The sequence below is a fragment of the Nyctereutes procyonoides genome, unplaced genomic scaffold, assembly GCF_905146905.1.
Source record: "Nyctereutes procyonoides isolate TBG_1078 unplaced genomic scaffold, NYPRO_anot_genome, whole genome shotgun sequence".
Lineage (NCBI taxonomy): Eukaryota > Metazoa > Chordata > Mammalia > Carnivora > Canidae > Nyctereutes > Nyctereutes procyonoides.
In genome coordinates, this window is record NW_026575046.1 from 13,320,449 (window position 1) to 13,330,490 (window position 10,042).

Below are 10,042 nucleotides of genomic sequence, written 5' to 3' on the forward strand. Positions count from 1 at the left end.
AGACCTAAAGACGAATGGCTTAGTTACCTGTTGAATGGGTTTTGTTTAACAAATAGAATGCCTTCCTGCGTGAATGCTTTTGGAATGTGAATTCTTAGCATAAATCTTCTGAAGACCTCTGGGACTGGACTGGACCGGACTGGACTGGATGGAACAGGGTGGGGTAGGATGTGCAGGTTGAGGTGGTGTGGGCCTGTTTTCCCCATCTGTCTAATCCAGATGGAACAATGCAAATTCTAAGGTGTACAGAGTCTCTTTTCTCTCTTTTTTTAACCTTTTTGTTTTGTAGTCTGATTATTCCTTGTTATATTTAACTACATTGAATGCTAGACTCCATTGAGTATTTTAAACTTACATTTTCATTTAGAAAGTGTCTCTCTTTTCTTAGTACTTTTGCTTTGTTATATTTTGAAATCTCATTGTTCAGATTTCTGTTCAGGGAAACTTAGGGATAGAAAGATCCATGGAAGACTACCCATGACTCTTCTTGGTCCATCCAATCAACTGTAAATTTGTAGAGCATACTGACTCAGTCCAGTCAAGAAGGAATTTGGAATTTACACAGTTAAATCACTGACTTTATAGTTTTGTATGTCTCAAGTTACGGGATTAAAAATGGATTTAAAAAGCATAAAACATTAAAAAATTATGGAATTATTTACTGTGTAACACTTCATCCAAGACTTAATACGTTTTAAGGTACAAGGTCTTGCTACACAGGACTTTTTCCCCAACTCGCTTTTTGTAAGTCCTTTACAGAATTTAGACCATCCTGTACCTGCTTTTAAAGCCATTTCAGCCCTAGAGTAACAATGACGTGTTTCTGAGGAAAGGAAAACACTCCTTTCACTCTTGGGCTCTTGATCAAGTTTAAATAGTTTATCTTTCTTCTTGGGTGACTTATTTTAGCTTGGAAATGATTTTAGCACCCTTTCTTACTCTAGCTCAGCCAGGAAAAACACTTATTCTGAATCTCAGCAGTTGGATTCCATATCCCAGGGTAACAAAAGCACTGTGTAGAAAGTGCTTCCTCCTACCAGCCATACCAGAACTTCACTAAAATTGTGTATGTCGTAGCTCATGTGTGTTGAAAGCCATGTGAAGTTCCGATTTGCCCTATTCTAATAACACCAAGTCTTCTGATAGCTCCTACTCTGACTCCCCCCCACCATACATAGTTATTGCAATAGTGGTACATATGTAAATATATTCTCTCCATGGTAACCTCGCTTAACCTAGAGGCCCCATTCAAATTCTGCCGATTATTCCAATAATGTCTTTATAGCAAAAGCTTCTTAACCCATTTGATAGTTGTCTCTTTAGTCTTTGTTCTGACACAGTTCTTCAGCCTTTCCTTGATTTTTACAACCTTGCCATTTCTGCAGATCTGTCTTTTGTAGGTTGCTGGTGATGGTGACAGTGGGGAAGGCAGAGGCTGGTTGAATAAGAAGCAGAGACTCAGCAGCTTGGCTGTAAAGGATAAAGAGAAATGAGGGGTGATGGTAGCCGGGTGGCTCAGCAGTTGAGCATCTGCCTTTGGTTCAGGGTGTGATCCCAGGGTTCTGGGATCAAGTCCCCCATTGGGCTCCCTGCAGGGAACCTGCTTCTCCCTCTGCCTGTGTCTCTGCCTCTCTGTGTCTCTCATGAATAAATAAATAAAATCTTAAAAAAAAAATTAAATGACAGGTGGGAGGATGTGGGGTCAGGGGAAATCAGTGTGTGATCGAAACAGTGCAACATCTGGGTGTGGCTACGTTCAGTATATGTTTAAATTGACCTTTGTGTGTCAGCTGCAGTTTCAGTCACTTCCCAGTTCAGTTTTCTGGTAACTTCTTCCTAAGTGCCACCTGAATTGTGAATACTTTCAGTTTTTTTAAGGAAAAAATCTCTGTCTACTCCATTTTAATGTGAATGAGATCATTTGGTTCTCACTTTTTGCTCTTCTGAGCAGCTCAGCTGTTCAAGTTCAGAGCATGGACTTGTCCAGCAGTGCGTGTTGGCCACTGTGCAGTCATCCCTGGTGCGTGAGCCAGTCACGAGCCTCTCCTGTTTATTGTTTTTTGAGGCATGAGCTCTGTTTCCTCTGTTCACTGTTGATCTTGGAAGATGAAGAGAGAGAACGTTTTCATGGATTCACGCTTGAGTGATACAAAAGGATGAAAGGGTAGTGAGAAGGTGTATGGTAGTAGCAATCTGAAGATTTTCAGGAATTTGAGGGTTTCAACCTCAATCTAGGGTCAAGAGTATCTCCTGGTGGTCAGGTTTGAAGACCAACCCTTTATGTTATTAATTGGGAAGTAATTTCAGAAGCTTTATGATTTTCCTTAAAATTCTTAATTTAAAAAAAAAAACAAAAAATTCTTAATTTTTTAAGATTTTATTTTTTCATGAGTGACACAGAGAGGCGGAGACATAGGCAGAGGCAGAAGCAGGCTCCCTGCAGGGAACCTGATGCGGGACTCCATCCAGGATCTCAGGATCACGCTCTGAGCCACCCAGGCTTCCCTCCTTAAAATTCTTTGTTCAGAAACAAAGGTTTTTTTTTTTTTTTTTTTTTTGTCATCCAAAAAAATCTGTCACTCAAATCTGTCTTTGATCTATGACTTTTTTTTTTTTTTTACCACCCCCCCCCCCCAAATACAGGGAAATGCTTCTTGCTCAGCATAGAGTCATTAACTGGTAGGCAGAGAAAGCTCTCAAACAATTGAGAACATTTTCAACGCATTAGAGTCCTGTAACAGTGGTTCTTAAATTTTTAAACAGAAAGGAAGCTATTAACTTGCTGTAAAGCAATGTTCAGAGCAGTGTTGTCTCAAGCCACTTCCATTAGAAAACCACCTCCAGAAGGTCAATGGGTGTGAGAACTTGGAAAGAAATTTAAAAATGCACTGAAGTCTGGGTCTGTAAGCTTTTCAACTCCAGCAATCTCCAGGAGGGAGAAAAGGAACCGGAGTACTTACATTTCTTTCCTGTACGTATTGAAAAAAATTTGGGTTAGACTCCTTTTTAGAAATTTTTTTTATCTTCGGAAAGGCGGAAGCACTAAGTTGAATTATGAAGTTCATGTACACCGTCCCTTCCTGTAAACTACCCAGTGGAGTAGTAACCACTTGGATTCGTTGAGTGCCAGGATGGAGAAGTGTGGTGAGTGGTGGGCATTTTCCTTCTCTTCCCATCTAATATTCATCATGCCATGAAAGGGTTCTCTTCTCACTTTACAAGTGACAGTGGAGGTTTCCAGAGAGCAGCTCACTTGGTAAAGCAACAAAGAACATGGCAGAAGCAGAATTTGAATCCATGTCTGGCTAACTCCAAACCTGAGACTGTTTACCTCAGTATGTTCCTCTGATGCAGGCCTTGGCGAGTGGCGGAATTCTCTCTCGCTTCATCGATTGGGCGGTGGACCTGACTGCAGAACCATCGTCCTGATGTTCACTGGCATCATAAGCTTGGGTTGTTGTCTGACCCAGTGAATCTTGTTCACTGTCTTCAAACCACATTCACAGCACCAACGGGAAGGGCAGTCGTTCATCCTTGCACCCCAGCACGTAGTAGCGTGCATGCTAGGGTTAGGTTGACTTTGCCGAACCCTTTAATCAAGGCTGAACTCCCCCAAAGAGTCTGTGCTGGATTGCACCTGTTAGGTTTTGCCACTGGCCAGAGCTCCTAAAATTGAGACAGGTTGAATTTTTTTTAAAGGATTTTAAGTAATCTCCACACCCAACATGGGGCTCAAATTCAGGACCCCAAGATCAAGAGTCACATGCTCCACCAACTGAGCCATCTGCGCACCCCAGGTCGAACTATTCTTGAGTATAGGGACTAGGATTTCGTTTTGTCTTGGTCTCCACTAACTTCAGGCACCATGGGCTTTGTGATAGTGTAGGAAAAACAACCGGTGATGATAATACTGGGGAAAAGAAGAGAATTATATGAGATTTGGCCTTATGATCTCTTTTCCCTCCTCTCAACTTTTTTTTTTTTAATTTTTTTAAAATTTATTTATGATAGTCACAGAGAGAGAGAGAGAGAGAGAGAGGCAGAGACACAGGCAGAGGGAGAAGCAGGCTCCATGGACCGGGAGCCCGACGTGGGATTCGATCCCGGGTCTCCAGGATCGCGCCCTGGGCCAAAGGCAGGCGCCAAACCGCTGCGCCACCCAGGGATCCCTCCTCTCAACTTTTTAATGGGTCTAATGAAATTGGACCTGGAGGCTCTCCACTGTATGTGGGCTGTCTTCCGATGCTCTTCTAAATCCACTCGGCTCTCTGGCCCTGCAGGCTGGCCGGATGGCCACAGCCCCAGGCGCCCCTGCGCTCTGGCTTCTGGCTGGTGCAGAGCCTCACTAGGAGATTGAAGAGACTTAAGAATAGAGGTCCCGTATCTGTTCCCTTGAGTTCCTCCCTCCCTCCCAGGTCCCCTTGGGCTGGCTGTGTCCCTCCACTAAAGGTGACCTCTCAAGGAGCTTTACCCAGTTCTCTCCTGATTTCTAGTAGTCACCCCCTTACCTCGTCCCTTTGGGCCTAATGTTAACTATCTGTGGTCTTATACTCGACTCGTGTTTGTAAACAGTCTCTATTAAACCCTTCTCATGCTGCGGTGGGAGGGTGCCACCTGCTTCCTGTTGGCCCTGTGACTGCTCTGGGAATGGGTACCAGAACGGCCCCAGGAAACACCCTCGCAGTTGTGTAGCGGGCACATGTATCTGGAGAGGACAGGGCGAGTGTCGGTGGGGGCAGTGAGACCTGAGGAAAGCGTGGTCTGCGGCTGTGCCACAACTACCGACTCCCAGTGTGGTGGCGTGGAGGTGCAGTTGAGGGGCAAGGCTTCAGGGACCAAGCCGCTGGGGCTTGGGACCCTTTATCGATGCGGCAAGTGGGACTGACAGCCCGGAGAGAAGGTACAGAGGGAAAGAAAAAGTAAAAGCCACGCACATAAAACTAAGATACTGAAAGAGCTAGAGAGGCTCCTTGGCAGCTTTGGAGGAGCCTCATCTGTGGGGGCAGAGCAGTGCTGGAACGAGCCCAGGACTGGCCGGGGAGGGGGGGGGCTGCACCATTGTGGCTCCAGTTCGATGCTTAGTGCTCCTAGATCTCTTAAGGGTGCTCACTGGGGAAGGAGGCGGCATTGAGCTGAGGACTTGGAACCTCCAAATTTCCCTGGACCTCTGTTGCTTGCAGAGGCAGCCACAGCACCTCCTGCTGCCTCCAGCTCCACAGCCAGAGTGAGATCCTGTTGTACCCGTTAAGAGTTACAGGGCCTGCTGGGGGAGGAGAGCCTATAAACAAATGGAGGAGGGGCTGAGAGGGCGTTTGTGGGGGGAGCTCTAAGCATCTAAGACCAAAAGGGGTCCTAGATGGGAGTGGTCCCTCTCACTCTCACATCCAGTAACCAGGAGAAGAGTGTTTGCCTTCCATCCCATGACCTTGGACTTGAAACCCCTCACCCCCCAGCAAACACACATTTTTATTTGGGGAATTTTCAGACCTACAGAAACATTGAAGGAACAGTAAAAAGAACCTCCTTATATCCTTTACCTATTATTTTGCAACATTCTTTTTTTTTTTTTTTTTTTTTGCTGAATTGTTTGAAAATAAATTGCAGATACATATGTATACGAACACACACTCATTTATACATAATGCACAAATCTTTCTGGATGGACTATTTGAAGCGAACCAAACCATAGATAGGCTATTATCTCGATACCTCAGTATGCATTTCTTAGGAATAAAGACATGCTAAACACAAATAACAGTTTTAAAAGAAAAATAACCATGTTTTCCAAAACAAAAAATGAGAAGGGGTCACATTACCTATTACCATTCTCTTTAATAGAAGAAAGTGGGGTTTATCCTACCTGCTTCTGTGATACGTTGTTTGGGTTGAAGTATGTGAAGAGAACTCCACCTCAGAGAAATAAGTGATTGGAAAAGAAAGGAGTATTTTAGTAGCCTTTGCAGATAAGGTTTCATAAGAGCCACCAAACTTGACAAGTGGTAGTTTCTGGAGGGTTAGTTGCACTGTGTGATTTTTGCTTGAAAGCTTGAATCCCACCAGTGGCAACAAATGTGGTTTTTCCTTGAAATGAGAGACCCAGTTTATTTATATTTGAGAATGTCTGCAGATTCACAAGTCTGAATAATCATAGTTTGGCAGTCATTCCTGCAAGCAAAAATGGTGCTCCATGGAGGGCAACAGCAGTTTGGGTTCATAATCCAAACAGTCGTGTTTATGCTTTTCCTTGAGACAGCCATTGGCCCTCAGTATGCACCTCCTAAAAAGAAAAATATTCTCCTGCCTAACTTCACTACCTATTACCACACCTTAGAAAAATTCACTCACTTTATTCAGTATTCAGTTTATATTCAAAGTTCTCGAATTGTTCCCCAGGGTGTTCTCGTTTCTTCCCCTGATGCAGTCAGTATCTGGTTGAGGTTCACGCCCTTCAGTTGGTTATTAGTGTCTTTTTTTTTTTTTTTAAGATTTTATTGATTCATGAGAGACACACACAGAGAGAGAGGGGCAGAGACACAGGCAGAGGGAGAAGCAGGCTCCCTGCAGGGAGCCCGATGTGGGAATCAGCCCGGGACCCCAGGACCACAACCTGAGCCAAAGGCAGATGCTCAACCACTGAGCCACCCAGGTATCCCTATTAATGTCTTTTAATCTAGAATAACTACCTACTATTTCTGTTTTCCAAAACACTGTTTTTTAAAGAGTTCAAGCCTAGTATAGTATATCTTACAGTATATCTCACCTTCTGGATTTGTCTTTTCATTTTCCTCATGGCTCCCTTCAGGTAAAATGTCTTTGGCAAGAAAACTACATAGGTGAGGTTCTGTACGTGCGGCACGCAGCACGCCCTCAGGCCCATCGGGCCAGGTTGCTTCACTCTGATCACTAGGTTAGTTAAGGTAATTGCCAGATCTTTCATTTAAGGCTGCCTTCCCCCACTCTTAATTCTTTGAGAAGCAGCTAAGTTTGGGGGACTTAGTGTGGGAGGGAGGAATGGTTCCAGTGAATTGGTGGTGGACATTGCCCTTGGCCGTCTTGGACTTATGCCACTGAACCAGTGGACTTGTCGTGTCAGCTGAGTTAACTGATCTTGATTGTCTAGAGGAAGCTGGGAACTATGGAAACCTAAGATTTATTGATGACCTTTTATATCCCCTTGACCAGTTGTCCTGGTGAATGAAAAATTGCAACAACCCATAAAATACTCCCAAGTGTCCCAGACGCTGTAGCGACGCAGAGTTTGAATCCTGGTCTGGCCAAGGTGCTGGGAGAGGTTAAGGAGCCCATGAGTGGACAGTGGGAAAGGGCAGCCACAGTGACCCAACACAGGCCTCGCAGACGTCAGGAGCGTCGCAGCAGTGCTTTATGTTACTCGGTGGTTTCTTGTCTCCCTTCTCTTTTTTTTTTTTTTCAAGTTTTAATTTAAATTACAGTTAGTTCACATATAGTGTGATATTAGTTTCAGGCCTTTTCTCTGAAATAAGTTATACGGGTAAAACCAGTGTTGGCTAAAGCTTTAGGTTTAGGTGGGAGTGTGAGAAAAGTCAGTATCAACTTGTAACGACATGGTTGTTGATAGAACTTCATGCCCACCCTGTGATGGGGGCTTAGTCCTCCTACCTGATGAAGGACCAGAGAGGATGATGGTGTGTGTGTGTGTGTGTGTGTGTGTGTGTGTGTGTGTGTGACATGTTCCATCTCCCTCCAGATCCATTGTACCTTGTTCTGTGTCCTGGGAGGCTGATACGTATGTCTGGATCACATCAACAGGCCATCCTCTCTAGTTTCTGGTTGGGTTTGGTCCATCATGGAAGGAGAAAGGGGTGGAAAGGAATCGCTTCAGGCCTGCTGTGCTTCTCATCACTGCTCTTCTCAAGGTGACTTCTATGTGAATTTCTTCTTTTGGGTTCCGGTAACTGCTCTTTTCCCTCTTTTGGCTGTGGACGGTAACAGTTCCTCCATTGCTACCAGTTCCGTGTTAGAGCATGGCGACCTTTGGTTTTCCCGTGCCTTTTGCCCACACCTTTATAAATAATCTATTTTAATGAACACACTGCTTGAATTAGCCTAATTTGCGTGCGTCTTTTCAAACTGGGAACCTGAGTGATAACAGGCAGATAGGGTTAGAGAGAACTAGTACTGGGATGAAAGCTCTGTTGCTTGGTCCTCTGGATTAAAGTCAAAGGAAGATCAAGTGAGTGTGTCTTCAAACCTTTGCCTTTGGCCTTGCAAAGAACTTCCTTCAGTTATTTTCTCCGTGTGTGTTCTCCTGGCGAAGAGTGGCCTCTAAAAACAGTCATATTAATGACCAGAGACAACTGCTAAAGTCATCAACTGAAAACGATCGATTTCCCAAGGTAAGAAAAGTTCTTCAAAGTTGGGTCCACCAATTTAATTGGGCAAACTCCTCTCTACTCAGGCCGCAAATTTTCACCATCTCAGTACCAGAGAATCAAGGTCGTGAGGAGGAACCTGAGATCAGCGGCAATCTCATGTTGCTGTGCATAAATGATTAGAAGTCGCCTGCCACTGCCACTGCCACTGCCACTGCCACTCGACCAGGAAGAGTTTCCCAGCACATCCAGCCTCCACAGTGGTTTGCCAGGTGGCTCTGGCAAACGGAGAGGAAGAGGAGGATGTTTTGGTGCAGGTATCTTCTGCTTTTCAAAAGGTCGCAGTAGGCCACTTCGCTTTTACAAGAGACCTTGTACCTGTTTTGGCTAACTGAAAGAAATTCAAAGAAGATTTTCTTTTATATATCTATATAAAAAGACAAAAAGCAAAAATAGTGCTCAGTGTTTTGCTGCAAGCTCTTACAGAGGCCCTGTGCACCCAGAGCAGTGAGGGTGGCGCCACCCAGCGGCCTCCCTGGGAACTACATGCAGCATCTCCGCATCAAGCTGCCAGAGCTTTGAACTGTGTCTGTGAGCATCTGTGCTTTATCTTGATAGATTCTGTGCAGCTGTTAGCAAGATGGGTACTGAGGTATCAGAAAAGCTTAAGGCTATTTTTTGGGCCTGGGAATGCTCCAGATTTTTTCTATTATAAATTAATGGTGATCGCTTCTTTGCTTTCCACCCTTTTGGCTTATGAAAGGTTTCAGAGGAGTGCTCTGTTTCGTGAGGGAATCTATACTTGGAAGCGGTGGGAGATGTTGGCAACTTTGGAAAAATGGCCAGAGTAAATTGTCAAGGCAGGTAGACAAGTTGGACATCAGCTTGTAGTCGCAAGTGGCAGGCTTGGAAGCCTTGACAGTTCATCACGTGAGAAGTCAACTTCTGCCGTAGACAGATTTTTATTCTCTTTGCTGTCTGCCCCACTGGTGCAAATCGTTTTGCAAGGAAGGAATGTATTGAAAGGTAAAGGACTTGGCAACTTATAAAAGTGTTGGTGGTAAGGAAGTCTTCGTTATGACCCTGCCGGTGTGGCCAAAGGAACGGTTTGCTTTGGTGAACTTTGATGTCTGTCATAGGTTATGGCTGGGCTCATCGGGGATGGCTTTCCATACCTGTGAATGGAAAGCTTTACATACTTCATTTGTGTTTTTAATAGAATCCTGCATATCTTTAAATATCGGACTATTCTGTTGTGAGTAGCTCCTGAGGGAACAGCAGTGAGTGTCGTGGGCCATCTATTACTGTGGGGAGATTGTCTTTCTATTGGCCATGGATCTCATATTTGTGAGAGCTACATGCAAGGCACGTGGCCTCTTGAATCTGTTCTGTGGACTAATTTCAGCCAGTTATTTTTCAGAATTCTCTCCCACTGTTCCACTGTCCTGCTGATTCTGGGAGCTGTGAACACTGAAAAGGCTTTGTTAGAGACTTCCTTTGTAATTTGACCTGGATGTAGTTGGCTTCTGTTATTACTGGACAAAGAATCTCAAAGAGAATCTTCTTGATGACAGTTGTTCTAACAGCTTTAGTGTAGAGACATGCTTCAGTTCATGCAGGAAGCCTATTAGCAACAATTAGCAAAATGTATTTATATGAAAATACACATCTTCATTTGGGTCCATCTCAAC